General features: G+C 44.3%; 1 protein-coding gene across 1 annotated transcript in view; it reads right to left on the bottom strand.

Moving 5' to 3' along the window:
* BAZ2B (bromodomain adjacent to zinc finger domain 2B) overlaps positions 1-19277 on the bottom strand; it is a 3835724-nt gene that overhangs the window by 3463702 nt on the left and 352745 nt on the right. The window lies entirely within an intron of this gene.

Below are 19277 nucleotides of genomic sequence, written 5' to 3'. Positions count from 1 at the left end.
CTCAAGGGATGGAACGGATCCGAGGTGCGCCGACCCATCGGATCCGACCCACCCCCGGATCCAAATCTGCCCGGCGCCGACAGCTCCATACCCGTGGTATGGGTCGGAGAAGGAGCCAAGGGGGCGAAAAAAGGGGTCGAAGCCCCTCCCGGATGGGGGGGGGCTAGGAGCACTCCCATTTGCATTTGGGCCTGGATGAATTTCCTCATCATCCGGTCCATATCAGCTTCACTCATAGAAAATGTTGACCTAGTGGAGGCCACCGGCGGACCTAGAGAGCCTGGAGACCTCCTGGAAGGGCTAGCCTCCTCCTCCTCGGGTCCAGGAGAGAACCGAGGGAGTGGAGCCGAGGAGGAGGAAAGCTAGAAGGCACAGGGAGGCCTGCTTAGATGGAGGAGCCGAACTGGAAGTTTCGCTCTTGTGGTGCCTCTCCTGTGCCTCTCCTTCTGTCTTTCCTAGAGGATTCCTTCCCTCCGCAACTTAGAGGGAGGTTGAGTCCCAGCCGGTGGGGAGAACTCACAGCAACAGGTTGCTGAGTGGAAGGGCAGAGGCGGCGGTATCTGGAGGTAAAAGACCCGCCAGCACCAACTTCGACCTCCGCTCCCTCAAAGCCCGGGGGTTGAACCCTGCACAAATGGTACAACCAGATGACAGGTGTTCAACCCCAAGCATCACACCGAGTGTGGCCATCCGCTGGGGACAGCTTATGGCCACACTCGGTACATTTCGAGAACACAGCCTTATGGGCTTCAGACATCGCAACCCTAAGGCCTAACACAGAACACACACAAACAAACTACGCAAAACCCGAGAAAATTAACTAAAAGAGAGAGGAAAGCCTAAACACACTCAACACTAACTATATCAAGAAAGAAAATAAAGATTTTAAAACTTTTTTTTTTTTAGTCAAAAATTTAGTTCTTATCTTCACCAACGCCAGGAGCTCTGGAATTCCGTAGCTACTTGAAAAGCGGCAAACGAAATCTGAGGTCAGTCAGGGCTTGGCAAGGGGTTATGGGTAAGAGGGAGGAGCTAGGAGCTCGGAGCCTAAGCTTTTGAATTGCCGGCTCAGATCCGAGGTCGGATCCGATACCCACAGGTTGCAGACGAATGAAGTCTGCCTACTTCAGATTGACTGTTTCCAGGTCCTGAGAATGTTGGCACCAAAGACTTTTAAAGTACCACTGAAGTTTCCTCATATGCAATCTTCCATATGGAATTAGCACATTACATGAGGCCATGAACCCTAGGGCTTGCAGTACTTTTCTTGCAGACAGCTGGGTTCTGGTGGCCATTTGTTTGAAGTAGTGTGTCAAACAGACCTGTTTTCTGAAGTGAGGAATGCCATCTGGGAAGTTGTGTCCAAGCTTGCTCCCAGGAATACAATTTTTTGACTGGGTACCAGTTGTGATTTCTTTTCGTTGATGGTGTACCCCAATGAAGTTAAAAGTTTTTTTTACAAATGTCAGGTGCTGAAGCAGCAACTCCTGACTGTCCGCCTGAATCAGGTAGTTGTCCAAGTACGAGTAAATTTGAATATTTTTCTGCCTGCAGTATGCAATGGCTGGAGACAGGCATTTTGTGAATACCCTAGGTGCAGTAGATAAGCCAAAGGGAAGTGCAGAGAACTAATAATGCATAGACCTTGCCCTGAAACTTAAATATTTCCTGCATGACCCCCTTATGGGGATGTGCAGAGAGGCTTCTTTTAAGTCTAGGGTGACTAACCAGGCATCCTTGGCTAACATAGGGAGAAGCTGTTGCACGGTAAGCATCTTGAATTTTGGTACCACCTGGAAGGTGTTGAGAATTGAAAGATCCAGGATTGGGTGCCAAGAGCCCTCTTTCCTGGGTACCAGGAATAGTCTGGAGTAGAATCCTTGACCCCTCTGTTCTACTGGAACAGGCTGAATAGCTCTGATATTGAGGAGGGAAAAAACTTGGTTTTGAGCCTCTGCCCACTGGTTTGGAGGAAATTCTGGAAACCCGCTTTGGGGTTGGCAGTGAATGGAAATAAAATTTGTACCCCAGGGTTACAATGTTGAGGACCCATCGGTCCTGAGTGATGGACATCCAAATTTTTGCATGAAGGGCAAGTTTTCCTCCTAGGGGCACAAGCAATTGGGCAGGGCTAGGAAGCAGAGTTGAGAAGTCATTGTGAGCTTTTTCTGTAAGGAGGTGGCTTACCACTCGCTGCTCTAGGGGTGGGGGCACTCCACTGCTTAGATCTCTGCATACCCTGAGACTGTAGTCTGTGTGGTTTCTTTCCCCTGGTCTTGTTTGGGAAGGCATGGAGGGGTCTGGAAAAGACCAGCGTTTTGAAGGGCAATGCATACTGAATATAGGTGGTGAAAATCTCTGTGAGGTATTTGCTTTCCACAGGCAAGACAATTAACTTTTTCTGACATCGGTTAGAGCAAGAAAAAAGGATCCCCAACAGGGTACTTAGCCTTAGAAGACTTCAGGATGATTCTAGTTCGGAAACGAAAACTCAGGTAGCGGCCGACCGGCACTCATGCGAACTGCTTCTGCTTTGGGCTCCTCGGCAAGAAAGACTGATGTAATGGAGTCGGCTGCCTGTTTTTATACCCCTGACGACCTGACGTCAGCCATGAAGCGACAGCAACTGACGCAGATATACTAAGTCTCTGGTATTCGAGCTGACTGAGGGCTACCTGCAAGCAGATAACCCAAGTGTGATGACTGCAACAGTGAAACACGAAGAACATCTACCCTGGATATCAGTACAAAAAGGTGAAAATGCATAAAGGAACATTCCCATCCAAGAGAATGGAACAGCATAAGTTTTCAGGCCTGTTTAAATGCATTCCCACATCAGAATTCTTTTGATTTGTCTGTTTTGAAAGTAAGCAAACAGATCTACAAGGTACTCCCCACAACTGGATCAATTCCTGGAAGACTCCTTTGTTCAATTTCTATTCATAAGCATCTGTCCTGCTCTGCTTGTCTGTCACTTTCTTTTGCTCTGATGGAAATTAAGATGCTTGGAGGTTAGAGTGATGAAGAGCTAACTCCCTGGTGAACACAGCCTGCCTGTATACAGGACATGACGTTCGTGCCAATAAGACATCCTAGAAAGACAGTCCTCTGAGACTGTGAATGGGAGACTGATGACTTGATTTCCAAATCTACACATGGAATTTTTGACTGGCCAGAAGATATGATACCCATGTTAAGCACTTTTTCTTTCTTTTTTAAGAAACATGTTTATTAAATTATTAAGTATGACACAGGCAATCATACATTTCTATAAATGAAACAAAAAAGTTATGTACTCACCATAACGTTCCATCTGTGTTGTCCATTTTCATTTATCCTCGACATATGCATTCAGTTCCAAGTATCTGAACTACAGCTCAAGGAAGCCAAAATCTCTCAAGCATAACCTTATCCAAAATGCTCCTCTCCCTGTTACCTCAGATCGAGTTTGCAGAAATACAGAGAGTAATAGACCACCCAAAAGCTTTCATAGAGTTCATATCTGGAATCATACAATACTAACAGAAATGACATATGCCCATTAACCGATCCACCAAATACTTTAAAGGCAGGCGGAAGGAGGGGAAGGGAGTCAAGAATAAATGAAAATGGACAACACAGACTGAATGTTACTGTGAGTACATAATTTCTTTACCAGATGTCGATTTTCATTATATCCTCTACATATGGGACAGAGTCCCCAGCTATCTTAGGCCTTGGGTGGACTTAAGGAAGGATATTCCTAAGCACCACAGAACCAAATTACGCTCTTCCCCTGGAGACCAAATCCAATTTGTAATGAGTAATAGGTATGAGAAGCCAATTTGCTGCTGCACAAATGTCATCCATAGATGCTCTAAAATGGAAAAACTGCTGAAGTCTGAACTGCTGCATTTCACACTGAGCTGATCGGAGGAAGGGCTCTGAGCTAACGAATCTGAGATGTATAACATTTAAGTACCCTGTTTTTTTGCTTATTTCTGAGTTTATAGCACTTTTATTTTACTCACTGTGTGAGGTATTAAGTAGAATTTTCTACAATTGTTAAGAATCTGGTTGGGTTTGTTTGTTTTGATTTTTGTTTCCTACCCTCCCTCCCTCTTGGTATCCTGTTTATATACTTGGTGGCTTTGCAGTTGCCCACCCCTACTGTAAATTTGATCTGGGACACTCCTCCCAGTCGTGTCATTACCTCATTCTACCTATTCCAGGGAGAACATTTGAGAAGGTCAACCCAGTTAGCTTCTGCTCCTCCTTTCCCCTTTACACTTTACAAAAAAAATACATTTCTAAGCTTGTTTCCTGCCTTTCCTATAAGTTGTCTAGTCCAGATACCGATTTGCTGTATCCAGGACTGTTTGTAAGCTTCTAAGCCCCCAAGCCTTTCTGTGTTGGAAGGAAGCCTTCTAGCTTAATTTTATTTCTTAGAACTAGCCAGTTTTCTAGTTTCAGCACTCAAATCTGTTTCTTTGAGCTCAGCACTTGTTCAGAACTCATTGTAAGCACTAAATAAGCTACAAATTACTACAGCACTCAACTTTCCTCACTTGTCTTGAGGAAAACAGTTTTTAGTACTTAATAAATAAGCACCTATCCAGGCATGTCTAAGGGTCAGCTCCCAGTGTTTTCTCCTGTCTACCTGATGAATCTGGGCATCTTGGGGCAATGTAGAAATTGCCTCATGTACACAGACAACCCTCTCCTCCTACCACCCAACACTACAACCTGTGAGAGATGCACTTATATAACGAAACTGGAAGCAAAGCTCTCTTCACCCAAGACTGGACTAGACAGTCAAGAGGAGAAGGTAAACACTTGCACCACACCACACTCATCACATAGTCCCTCAAAACCTACACCACCAAAACACACACATAGAAACACAAAACACACACCTACATTTGTGGAGGCTCTCAAAAAAAATCTACCCAAGCAACAGACACCTCCAAAGCATAAACGCAAGCAACCTCCACCCCCCAATACAACCCAAATGACACATAGCCCACAAACTCAGTGTGCCACTCAACCACAGTCCAAAAGGCATAACAACGTACTTAACACTCTAGTCATAGGTGACTCTATAGTCAGGCACACTGATGTTCCACTCGCTACGCTAAACAAGGAGAAAGTCACTGTCAGGTGCCAGGATCCGCCACATAACGCATGCACTCAGGTCACTCCACAGCAAGTACAAATATGACTCTGTCATTGTCCTTGTTGGTGTGAATGACCTGAGATGCACCTCCCTAGACTACATGAAAAGAGACATGGAGGAGCTTTCTGATCTTGTATAGCCCAGGCAGGTATGACCCTAGCCCTAAGTAGCATCCTGCCATCACCCAGAATGATACCACAGTACAAGGACAAAATGATTGACTTCAACAAATGGCTAAGTTGCTGGTGTCATTCTAAGGGGATCCAGTATCTGTCTGCCTGGGATGACATGATCGGCAAACCACGATGCTTTGCCAGAGATGGCCTGCACCTGTCTCCCTTGGGATTCCGGATACTGGCTAAAACTCTTGCCACCCCTATAGTGCCTTTTTTAGGCAAGATTCAAATGACAAATTCACCACCATAACAGGTACAAGCAAGCAAAATCTGAGGGTAATGCTACTCAATGCTAGAAGTCTAAACCTCAAAATGCACTCACTCGAGGCACTCCTTAAAATGGAGAACATAGACATCTGTGCAGTGACAGAGACCTGGATCAAGGCTCCAGAGAGCACCCCTGCATTACCAGTCTATAATTCATACCACACCTTTCGGCCACCTAACTTCGACCAAAGCACTAAAGGCGGAGGTGTGTCCATATTCATTAACAATAGCCACACTTCCAGGCTAGCTGCTCAGCATAATGCAACTGAGATTATCCAAGTGCAACTAACTCTGGGCAAGACCGCAATGCAAACTTTAGCTTGCTACAGATCCCCCACCATCCCCCAGGATTTCCAACTCCTTATTTCTTGATACACTGGAAAATATTAAGGTGCAACCTAACACCCTAATAATGGGCAATTTCAACTACCCCACCATTAACTGGGAAAACTACATACGTACCAACTCTTGTGCTCAACGTTTTCTGGAATTCATAAATTCCAATGCCTTGGATCAACTTATCCACACCCCCACCAGGGGCAGCAATATCCTAGACTTGGTCATTACCAACATGGGCAACTGGTGTTCCACACCAGAGGTCAATTCCTCATTGGTCAGATCCGACCATAAGCAAATCACCCTAGACATCCACATCCCAGCCCCACCCCACATTAGGGAAACCACCTTAAAAAAATTTATCCAAAGCCAACTTCACGCTTCTTAAGACAGAAGTGGCAAACTTCATGACACCCATGCTGACTGACAATAGAGATACGACTGCTGAATCCTATACAATTGCACTTTATAAGCACTTACACGAGTGCATGGATCGTGCAATCCCTAACAGAACCAAGATACTTTCCTCCAAAAAAAGGAAGCCAATCTGGTGGTCCCCTGCTACAAACAAACTCTACAACAGAAGAAAGAAACTGTTGCAAAAAAGAGTAAAATCCCATGATTGGAGGAACTCCGTGGTCAGCCTCAGTAAGAAGCTGAGATCCCTCATAAAATCCTCCAAAGCTAGTTACGAAAACAAAATCGCCACTGAGTCTAAAGACAACCACAAAGAATTCTATAGCTATGTCAAGAATCCCAATGGCAACACTCAGATCTGCTCTGAGTTACAGCACAATGGCACTAAATATACAGAACAAACTGATATTGCCAACATCCTGGCAGATAGGTTCAGTGCTAACTTTACCCCTCTCTCATCCCCTAAAGGGCCCATCTCTATACCTGAAGAATGCAAAGTACCTGTAATCACGGCTGCACACGTAAAAAACACACTCTCCAAAGCCAAGAACACAGCATCCATGGAACCTGACAACATCCCAGGCTGTGTTCTACCTGAACTACAGAACGAACTGGCACCCCACCTAAGTACCATGTTCAATCATAGCCTCACCTCAGGCTTTGTGCCCACTGAATGGCGCACAGCAACAGTTATCCCACTACACAAAGGGGGAGCCACCACGGAGCCCGGGAACTACCACCCCATTAGCCTGACGAGCCTGGTCTGCAAGGCTATGGAGGGTATCATCATGGAACTTATAAACAATGACATTGGTAATCTCCAAACTCTGGACCCCACCCAGTTCGGGTTTGTAAAAGGCAGATCATATCTCCTAAACCTGATAGACTTCTTTGAAGTGGTCACCAAAGCAGTAGATGAGGGTAAGGTGGTACACACAGCCTATCTAGATCTCGCCAAGGCTTTCAACACCATCCCCCACTCTGGAATTATCGAGAAACTCACTAAACTGGGTATAAATCCCTATGTCACAAGATGGGTTGCCAACTGGCTCACTGACCGAACCCACACTGTGAAAGTAGCAGACTCTAAATCCAACTTCAGACGAGTGACAAGTGGAGTACCACAGGGTTCAGTCCTAGGTTCTCTCCTGCTTGGTATCTACTTTTCTGAAGTACAGGCTAACACAGAAGGTCTTTGGCTAACAAAGTTCGCAGATGACTGCAAACTAAGAGCCATAATCAAATCCCCTTACGATGTGGATATCCTACAAAAGGGCCTCACTGAGACAGATGCCTGGTGTCAAAGCCACGGCCTCAAGCTCAATGCCAAAAAGTGCATTGTCATCCCCTTTTGGTAAAAACTGTACCCATGAACTACCACATAGGCGGTAGTCTACTTAACACCGAAAGTGTGATAAGAGATCTTGGGACACAGGTGGACAGTAGTCTTTCCTTTGATAATCACATCGCCACAGTAGTCAGGAAATCCTTCTACGTGGCACACCTCATCACAAAAGGTCTCTCATCCAGGAAAAAAGAGGTCATTGTTCCCCTCTACTCATCACTCATTAGACCCATTACAGAGTACAATGTCCCTTCTGGTATGTACCTCACAAGACATCTACAACAACTGGAAAGGCTGCAGAAATACCTCACAAAGAGTATTACTGGCCTCAAACAGATGCCCTACGCAGACAGTCTCAAAAAACTCCAGCTTTACTCTGTCACATCTCGCCTACTCAGAGGCGATCTCTGCCTAACATACAAAGCTATGTCAAACCCAGAGCTGTTTGACATGCTCCACGTAAATAAATCCCAATCCCTTCAAGCTACACGCTCTAGGGACCTAAATCTTGTCAGCACAATAAACAGAACATGCTGGAGAGATAGATGCCTGTCTCAAAGACTTCCCATACTCTGGAACAAACTACCTATCTATATCAAACAAACCTCCTCATTAGCACTCTTCAAGAAACATCTTGATGATTGGATGGGAGATAGGAAATTCACCCGGGGATCACTTCTGAGGCTCTGCTTGACAGGGGCACAGGAAAATAATTTTCTTGGGTGGCAAAAGCCAGGGTACCGTTTGGCTAGGCTTATACAGGCCCTAGGGCCAATAGCCTAGTACCTACCTATGAACCTATAAATAGCTACAACTCTTGTAGAATGAGCCTTTAAAGGTCTAGGCAAATTAATTTTCTTTTTATTATAGATAAAAGAAATGTAATCTTTCAGCCATCTGGCTAGTGTCACTTTGCTCACTGGTTGGCCAAGCTTTGTAGGTGAAAATGACAAAAATAGTTGGTTGGATTGTCTTATATTCTCAGTTCTATGTAAATAGAAGCATTACTTGCTGTACACATCTTATAAATGTAAGCAGTATTCACCTCTCTTAGCAAATTTGGGAAAAATACTGGTAAATTAATAGTCTGATTGACACTGGTATTCCTCAATATCTCTCCTTAATTTCTTAACTTTTAGATTGGTCCTTAGTGAAACTATCTTTATAGAAAATCAGATAAAGAGGTCTACATAAGGCTTGTATTTCTCAAATCATTCTGGCAGAAGTTACTGCTACTAAGAATATAGTTTTCCATGATAAAAACTTTAGATCCCATTCAGCCGATGGTTCAAAAGGAGACTGAACAATGGTTTGTAACACTAAGTTCAGATCCCAAGGTGGAGTAGGATCTTTGTAAGGTGGTTTTAGCAACAGTGTTCCTTTTAAGAAGGCTTTGTAAAGCATATGAGAAGCCAGGGAAGAGTCTTTAAAATCATATGGAAACTAGAAATAGTTGCTAATTTAACTTTAATGGTAGAATGGGAATTACCTGCCTTGAAAAGTGTAGCTAAACATTCTAGGATTTTATCAATGGGCACTGAAAAGGGATCAATATTGTTGTCACGAGCCCAAAAGGTAATCCTCCTCCATTTACTGGCATAGAGTTTATGGGTAGCTGGCTTATGAGAGGCTAAGAGTACATGGCGTACCATGGAGGAGAGAGACATGGATGCCTGGCTATTAATGGAACTGGAAAAACCAAGCTGTCAACTTGAGGTTTATAATGTCTGGATGGACTACTCCCTCTGGAAAAGACAGAAGGTCTGGAGCTGAGTCCAGAATCTAAGGCTGCTGAATCAGATAAGGCCAAAGAAACAGGAACCATATTTGTCAAGGTCAATAAGGTGCAATGAGGATTACTTTGCTTCAACCTGATTGCTTTCTATAGTAATTTTGGGATTAGAGGAATTGTGGAAAGGCATACAGCAGTCTGGGGGGGGGCAAATGTGGAGAAGAGCAACCTCTTGGTGACTCCCCAGGAGTGTGGGGGGTCAGGGCAAAATATCTGCTACACTTGTTGTTTAGGAGAGAGGCAAACAAATCGCAGCAAGGCTGGCACCATTGATGGAAAATCCTGTCACTTTTGAACTGAGAGACCACTCGTGAGGCAGGAGAATACACCTGCTTAGTTTGTCTGCTATCACACTGGAACTCCCTGGAATATCCGTTGCTATCAGAAAGTGGTTGGAAGAGATCGTCCACTGCCACACTCAGAGCTCAACAAAGGGTATAGGATTTTGGTCCTTCCTGTTTGTTGATGTACCAAATTACTGACATATTGTCCATTTGAATCACAATTGTTAGGAAGAGCAGTCTGAAAGGCTTACAACACTAAAAGCACTGCCCTTAGCTCCAGTACATTGATATGCAAAAGTTGGCCTCTGTGGGAGACCAAGTGCCTTGGATAGTCTTATCCAAATAATGCCCCCCCCCCCATCTGGGAGGCATCCATGGTCACTATTGCTTGGGGTTGTGATGGGACGAAGAGATGGCCTACAAGAATGTCACTGGAATGCATCCAACAAGCTAAATCTTATTTTGCAAAGATTGGTGATCAAAATCAGATCCAACATGGGATGGTATAACCTTGGCCACAGAGACACTAGCAACCGCTGCAGTCTCATCATGTGGTATCTTGCGAAGGAAACTAGAGTTATAGCTGCAACCATGGAGCCCAGTGCTCAAACGATTAGGCAAGTGGTTACTTTTCTGTTGCTGTTTAGCTTCTGTACCTGAACTCTGATTTTTCTGAAATCTCACAGGAGGAAGAGAAGCTATGGAGAATATTTAGAAGGGCTCCTACAAACTCTAAATTTCGAGTTGGGGTCAATTTCGATTTTTCATAATTTATAGTTATTCCCAGGTAAGAGCAAACGTGAAGTATACAGTCTAATGCTTTTATCAACTGATGCCTGGTCGGAGCAGTAATGAGCCAATCATCTAGATATGGAAACACGTGGAATGCCTGCAGTCTCAAGTGAACTGCTACTACTGCCATAAACTTGGTGAACACCCCGAGGGCTGTGGTGAGACCAAAGGGCAGAACTCTGAATTGAAAGTGATTTGCTCTCAGATGGAAGCGGAAGAATCTTCTGGATCATATGTCCATCTTTATATGGTAATACACATGCTGAAGCTCTACTGAGCACATCCAATTGTCTTTTTCCAAAATCAGAAGAATGGATTGTACCGTGACAATCCAGAATTTCATTTGATGAACTGATTTGTTCAGTACACTTGGATCCAAAATCGGTCTCCAGTCCCCTGTCTTTTTTGGGCACTAAAAAGAATCTTCAGTAAATTCCAGACTCTCTCTGGTCTGGAGGGACTTCTTGGGTGACTCTTATCTAGCAGTTTCTGTATTTCTAGAACTGCTTGTTCCTCCTGACTTGGTGGAATGTCAGGGACATCCTTGCATATGGGAAGAGGAAGAGAAAAGGGAATTGTACAGCCTCTGGATATAACCTTGTGCACACAACCATCCAATGTTATTGTAGCCAGACATTTTGGTGCAGGGATAACATCCTCAGACTGCCTCCACAGGAATACAATCAGGCCTCCTTTCAAGAGCGCTTGTAGGGTTTACCAGAGAAAGAATCTCTAAAACCCTGATTTTGTGGGTCACCTCTACCATGGAGTTGGTGTCTTCCATTGAAGTTCCCCCCCTCTGCGCCTTGGGGAAACCACCTCCACATGTGTCCTGAAAAGGCTCTTGGGACTTTTTGAACTACATTTTTCACTGCTTCTCTGACTTCACTGCTTCTCTGACTTCTACAGAATGTTTGCTGAGGAGTGGAAAAATCTACGCCCACAGCAGAAAGGGTTTTTCCATCTTTCTCACACCTGGGTAAAGTTTCTCTAAACCTTTGGACCAAACAGGAACGATCCATCAAAGGGTGCATTGACAAATGAAGACTTAAACAGCTCCATAAAGTCACATAGACACACCCAGGAGTATCAACTAATGGCAATGCCTGAACCCACTGCTCTAGTGGTCCCTTCAGCTGCATGAGTTATGAGCCTCATGGACAAATTGGACACGGACTCCAGGGTAGCCAACTGGGAAGACACCTTTTTTTGCACGTCCTCAGAAATGGTTCCTGCGAGGGTATCCAATAACTCCTTGACCAGATCCCGCTGATGTCTAGTGAAGTGTGCCAAGAAATTCAAGGACCTTAAGGCAAAGGTTGATGAAGCATAGACCTGCTTCCCAAACCTATCCATTGCCAAAGACCATCTGTTGTGTGGATGGATAGAGGAACTCTCTTCGACCAGTTCCTTCTTTGTGGCTGCCCCCACGAGCATGGCATCACAGCTAACCCTTTGACCCAGAACTGTTTGTCTTCAGGGGCAGACAGAATATTGTCAGGTGTGCTAGAGATAGGGTCTATGGTATCAGGGGCCTTCCATGCCCGCTGAGAGATAAACTGAGGTAGTCTGCAGGCAGAGTCACCCAAGAGGTAGATGGTTGAGTGGCAAAAGCTTGCAGGTACACTGATTCCTCGGGAAAGTGATTTTGGGACTTCCAGTTACCCCTCTGTTTTAATATTTCTAGGATGTCTCCAAAGGAGACATCATCAGGGGTGACTATGGGGATCCCTCCCCTTTATCGAAGTCAGTGTCTTTGGTGATGGATTCTTCTGAAGAAACTAAGCAGTTCATCTTGCACTTTTTCTTCTGAGGAAGATCCTCAATGCTATGATCTGGGGAGGTATTAGTAGAGGTAATTCCTGTCTGGGAATCCTGCGGTTTTGGCACCCACTGACTCAGTGCAGGTACTGGTGGAATATCTGGGTGGAAGGAAGGCAAGGGTAGCTGCTCCAAAGTGGAAGGGGCTGACTGACCATCTGCTGCAGTCAAGGCTCTCTCCATAGCCTCGGAAGCTGGCACACCCGAAGAGGGAAGAGAGCCCTGAACCGTGGTCACTCCCCGCTCAGAGGAGACACCTCCCAAGGCTGAAGCCAGAGTCAAACTGATCTCTGCATCTTAGGTTCCAAAAAAATGGAAGTTGACTCTAACCCCTCAGAGATGACAGGATAGATGCGACTCTGGTAGGTCTCTGGTTCTGACTGAACCAAAGAACTCAGAGCATGAATCAAGTCTGAAGTCATGGATATCTTCAGCTACGATACAGTGAGTGCCGGGAAACTCTGAGCTGAGGGCACTATAGCTTCAGCTGAAGTTACAGGAGGAAGTGGTGGAAGGGTAAAGGAAACCTCGGATCCTAAGCTCATGGGGGCCAGAGCCACAGTGGAACCTGTCAAATCTCTTGCCCAGAGAATCTTATTCACCAGTCTCTCCACATCATCTTCAGTTAGGCTTTGGTGGAATGGAGAGACATAATGGATGGTGATTTTGGCATTTCCAGGAAGGGTGAAAGCAGCCTATCTGGAAAGGGGTCAAACAAGGGAGATTACAAAGTTCTAGGTAGTGTTAACATGGAACAATCCCCCTGATAGCTTGCTCAGTCCAGAGGTGCTCGGCACCAAAGAAAAGGTCAGGACCGATAACTGTGTACCGATGGGTCAAGATGCTTTTCGTCAGAAACCTCTGGTGTTGAAGATTTTGTCTTATCCAGTAGGTTCAGTTCCAAAGAAGGTATAGGAACCAGTATCTTTGGTGCTACATCTGTCAGTTCTGAAAAAACTGTAGGAACCGAAGACTTCATCTTTTTTGAATACAGTGTCGATGGAGAAGTTGGCACAGACACACTCTTTTTCTTATGTTTCTCCAAGGATTTAGTGGAGGAAGGAGGAGAAGAAGATGACACATCAGTTTTACTCTTACCTTTTTTCAGAACCAGATATGGCCTTGCTAAAAACAGATGGGATAAGGCCATTCAAGATTAATTTATTTTTTATTTCTACAAAAGCCCTGTAGCTAAAAGAATGGCATATCGAGCCACTCTCCTGAACATGCAGATATCCTAGACAGTACACACATAGTAAGTGTGCATCAGAAAAACGTAATCTGCGCCCACATTTCTGGCATCTATTAAAACCAGAAGGGGATTTAGGTTTATCAGCCATGCCTTGCTCCAAAAAAAAAACGGCAAGCAGGCCACACACACACACACAGACACACACACACACACACACACACACACACACACACACACACACACACACACACACATACAGAAGCACTGAAGAAAAATTACTAGAAGTCTACTTTTACTTTCTAGGAGAACAACCAGAAAAGCTACACAAGAGAAAAAACGACCAACAATGATAGTAGAGAATACATATATATTACAGAGGAAAGATATAAAAAGTACAGAAAAGTTCAGAAGAGGTTCGAGAATTTATAGGAAAAGGGAGCCGAAAGACTGCAAGAAGAAAATATAAACTTAGTTTGCTTGAGAGTAATGGCAACCATGTATATCACAAAAAGCAGCAAACGAGATCTGAGGTAACAGGGATAGAAGCCTTGTGGGTAAGGGTTAGGCTTGAGAGTTTTTCCTCGAGCTGTATCAACGGCCGAGTCAGTTCAGATGCTTGGAACCGAACCGATATGTCGAAGAATGAAATGATAATTAACATCAGATAAAACCATATTGATATAATTTTAGTTGCAAACATTATACATCACTTATAATATATACAGCAATTCAGTCAACCATCACATAACTCATTCAAAAATCATGCCTTCTTTTAAACCCCATTCCTCCTCTGTATGTATTATTCCCACAATTCACATTTTTTCTATGTAATTTGACCCTACCCTTTTCTAAAGATCCCAATTCCAGCTGTATTATCAATGTTATTATATTCACTGCTTCTAGTACAGTTAGTTTAGACTTTGATTTCCATTTTCTAGTAATTGCTTTTCTTTTTTTAGCAGCCACCATAGTTAGACTTGGCAAGGCCTTATTTCCAGGCAATTCTGATTTTGTATCATACCTTTAAAAAATAAATTTCCCTAGTTACACCAATTTGCTCACCCAGTATCTGACACAGTAGTCTGCAGGGCATCTTTACAGTCTGCCAGTTCATTACACTCCCAGAAAATATGATCCCAGTTACCCCTTTCTTCCCCATCACACCACCACTATTTGCTCTCTACCGGAGGAAAAATTCTTTAGAGAGTCTACTTAGGGTAAACAAAAATGCCTATGTAAACACTTCCAAGCAAAGATTCTAAATGTTCTAGACTTTGCTGCAAATTTGTGAGACATGCATATATTCCCCCATTATTTCTTTGTGAATTGCTTATCCAGTCTCTCTTCCCAATCCTTTCTAACCTCCTCGGATTGATTCTTATAGTTATTATGCAATATTTTGTATATTCTACTAATTATTCCTTTAACATCAGCTTCTGTTAACTGTTCTAAATTCTACTAAAAATGTCCTCAGCGCAGGTCTTTTGCTTAAGATACCACCATTTATTTTTCTTTGCCTATACTCCGATATCAATCCTTGACAGGGAAGACCATCTCTAGCCTGCAGTCCAAATAAATTCTTGTCTTCTTGCCATTCTGTTACCTTTCCTTCTCTACTTATTTGCTCCCAATACCTTGTTTCTTTTTCCAGTTTTCTACAGTAAATTCCATCCCCATCTTGCCTACTGTCTGTATCCCTAATTGCAGTCATCCCTATCAGCAAAATCTTCTTTCTCCATTCCCGTGTTGGCTTAGTTCTTATAATACTTTCTGCTACTTTATGAATATTAATATTCTATATGGTTACTATTGTTCTCCTTAAGGAACTTGATCCAAAATCCCAGTCTCTCCTTGTTCTTGAGTCCCCACCCCCGTTTCATCATCATCCCTTTCCACTTTGAATTATGGGTTTCTGTGTGTGCTATATGTATAGGAGTCCTAACTGTGCAGCTCTGAAATACCCCCTTCAAATCAGGTAATCATAAAAGTACAGTTTTGTACCTACCATAAATGTAGATGTTCGAGTGCTCATACAGCTGCAGTCATAACAGATGGGTTATCCTGTCGTCAGGCGGGTCCTCGATCGGCCGAATTCCAAAGTCTAGGTCCGGCGTCGGTTGTCGTCGCTTCTTCCCTGACGTCAGTGCGTCAGGGGTATAAAAGAGGCAGCCAACGCCATTTTCTTCAGTTTTTCTTGCCCCAGATGTCAGGTGCCCCCAGAAGGAAGGCAAACATAATGTTATGCAAAGATGCAATGTTGATAAATCAAAAACAGTAGTTGCAAGCAAATACACCATAAAAGAATACCCCAAAAAGGTTATATGAAAAGTGTTTGTCATAAGGCCTGTCCTAAGAGGGGATGGAGGGAGGGAAACCTGGACTGCAGCTGTATGAGCACTCGAACATCTACATTTATGGTAGGTACAAAACTGTACTATGTTCATCGTGCATACAGCTGCAGTCATAACAGATGGGTAGAATCCCAAAGCTAAGTAAGGGTGGTAGGCACTAAGTGGAACTAGGAGGGGCTAGGATGCCCTGCAGGACTGCTGTGGCAAAGCCCGCTCTAGATTTTGAGTATAGTGGGAGGTGATAGTGCTTGGAGAAAGTGTGCACTGAACTCCAGGTGGCTGCTTCCAAAATGTCCTTGGTAGGGACCCCCCTGAGGAAGGCTGCAGAGGTAGCTGTGGCTCTGGTGGAGTGGGATCTGATGCATGCAGGCACAGTTTTTCCATGAAATGAGCAACATAATCGTATGCAGTGGGCTATCCATTTTGAAATTGTCTGTTTGGAAATAGCCTTTCCCTGGGCACCTACAGCATAGGACACAAAGAGTTGCTCAGATTTCCTGAATGGCTTTGTTCTGTCCAAGTAGTAACAAAGTTGTCTGTGAATGTCCAAGGAATGTAGAAGTCTTTCCCCTTTGTTTTGTGGATTAGGATAAAAGGTAGGTAAAGTGGATAGTTTGATTCAAAGCTACACTGGATACTACCTTTGGCATAAAGGTAGGGTTGGTTCGTAAGGAAACTCTGTCCTGATGGAAAATGATGAATGGTTGCACAGCTATGAGGGCTTGTAGCTCCGAAACCCTGCGTGCTGAGATGATAGCCAGAAGAAAGGCTGTTTTCCATGACAAGTACTGTAACTCTGTTGAAGAAGCTGGCTCGAAGGGAGGAAGGGTCAGCTTTTCCAATACACAGATGAGGTCCCAAGCAGGGACTGATGGTTTCCTTGGGGGTTTTAAATTCTTTGCCCCTCTGAGGAACTGCCTTAAGAGAGGGTGAGAGAATAATGGAGGATCTGTGTTGTATTGTGCAGAGATGGCTGAAGCGTGGATCTTGATGGAGGAGAAGGAAAGTCCATTGTTTAACATCTCAGCTAGGTACTGTAAAATTTGAGGAATATTTATTACCCAAGGATTCTGTCCCTTTTCTTGATTCCAGGCACAAAATCGTTTCCATTTGGCGGAGTAAACCTTTCTAGTAGAAGGTCTTCTGGCCTCCAAGATGACATCCTGCACCTCCTTGGAGAGGAGAAACTGTTGGGAAATCAAGGAATTCTCCATGCAGCTAGATTTAGTCTTGAGATGGCTGTTAAGGGTTTTGTAGTTGTGCTGGGACAACAGAAGAGGGACTAGAGGTAGGATCCATGGTGGGGAATGTGTCAGGCTCTTCAGGAGCGGATACCAGTGCTGTCTTGGCCAGTCTGGACGGATGAGAATCATTTTCGGCCTATCTGCTCTGGCTTTTAATAGAACTTTGGGCAGCAGAGGAAGAGGCAGGAAGGCATAGACTGTCAATGTTGCCCAATTGAAGGAAAGTGCGTCCAGTTTCCAGGCCTTTGGATGATAGGTCCTTGAACAACATTTTTTCAACTGGCAATTTCTGTGGGTAGCAAAGAGATCTATGTCTGGCTGTCCCCATGCCTGAGTTATCTTTGTGAAAAGTTGAGGATGCAACTTCCATTCATGTGGATATGTCATATTTCTGCTTAGGTTGTCTGCCAGTGTGTTTTCCTTCCCTGGCAGGAATTGTGCCTGCAGTTGAATTTGCAATTCCAGTGCTGTGTTCCATAGGGTCATGGCTTGCCTGCACAGGGGGTATGAATGAGTTCGCCGCTGTTTGTTTATGTACCACATCACTGTGGTGTTGTCTGTCCTTATCAATAGCTGGCCTGGATGCAGTAGGTCTTTGAAGGTCATAATAGCCTTTTGCATGGCTAGCATTTCCTTTTGGTTGATGTGAAGGTGCTTCTCTTTTTGGGTCCATTTTCCCTGAATGCACTGATCTGTCATGTGTGCTCCCCAGGCGTAGTCTGAGGCGTCTGTTGTGATGATTTGAGTTGCTTGAGGTACACAGAAAGGAAGACCTGTGTTTCTTTGGCAAGCTTGAGTCCACCACAAAAATTCCTTTTGAAGGCATGGAATGAGTGGGATAATTGTCTCCAAGCTGTGGCTGTGTTGAGACCATAAAGTTTTTCAGGTACTGTTGAAGTTTCCTCATATGCAGCTTTGCACATGGGATTAGTAGGATGCAAGATGCCATGAATCCCAGAGCCTGCAGGATTTTCCTTGCAGTTAGCCTGGTGTAAGTTGCCATTTTTCTGAAGTATTGAGACAGTTGCCCTTGCTTGTCTGGCGTGAGGTAGGCCCATCTGGGTGGTTGTATCCAAGCTGGCACCCAGGAAAATTATTTGTTGAGAGGGTATTAGTTTTGATTTCTTTTTGTTGACTGTGTATCCCAGGAAGTTCAACAGTTTTATTACAAACGCCAGGTGCTGCAGTAGTATGTCCTTGCTGTCCACTTGGATCAGGCAGTCGTCCAGATATGGGTAGATTTGTATCCCTTGTAGTCTGCAGAAGGCAATTACTGATGCCAGGCATTTCGTAAATACTCTGGGCGCAGTAGATAAGCCAAAGGGCAATGCAGAGAATAGGTAATGGGTTGAACCTGCAAGAAATCTGAGGTATCTTCTGCAATCTTGTCTGATAGGGACATGCAGGTATGCCTCCTTGAGGTCCAATGTTACCAGCCAAGACTCCTTGCCCAGCATGGGAAGAAGTTGCTGTAATGTGAGCATCTTGAATTTTGGCACCTGTAGATATGTGTTTAGGATGGATAGATCTAAGATAGGTCTCCAATCTTTGTCTTTCCTCAGTACCAGGAATAGTCTGGAATAAAACCCTTGACCTTGTTCTTTTGCAGGTACCTCTTGAATTGCTTTCATGTCCATGAGAGCTGAAACTTGTTTTTGTGCCTCTGCCCTTTGATTTTGTGGCAGGTTTGGCATGCCTCTCATTTTTGGAAGGGTGTGAAAGTGGAACCTGTAGCCTTTGTCTATAATGTCCAGAATCCATTTGTCTTTTGTAACAATATGCCAATTTTTTGAGAATAATGTCAGTTTACCGCCCAAAGGTGCTGCCATTAAAGCTTTGCTTGGCAGGTGTAGGGGGAAGTCATTGTGTCTGTTTTCTAAAAGACTGTGATCTATCTTCTCCACCTCTTGGGGTTGATTGCTTGCCACTGTCTGGCTCTGAAAGATCCTTGAGGTTGCCCTCTGCCCCGTGGGCGCCTGTATCTGCCCCTTTGTGGTCTGTCCGTGGCTGGAAAGAACCAATTTTTTGAAGGCCAGTTTCTGCTGAAACGTGGAGGCTGTACCTGCAGAAAATCTTTCACTGTTTCCATTGATTTTGCTTTTTCC

This window comes from Protopterus annectens, chromosome 6.part0, assembly GCF_019279795.1.
Source record: "Protopterus annectens isolate FY-2018-M chromosome 6.part0, PAN1.0, whole genome shotgun sequence".
Lineage (NCBI taxonomy): Eukaryota > Metazoa > Chordata > Ceratodontiformes > Protopteridae > Protopterus > Protopterus annectens.
The sequence above is the reverse complement of the archived record's forward strand: the minus strand, read 5'-3'. Positions and strand labels throughout refer to the sequence as shown.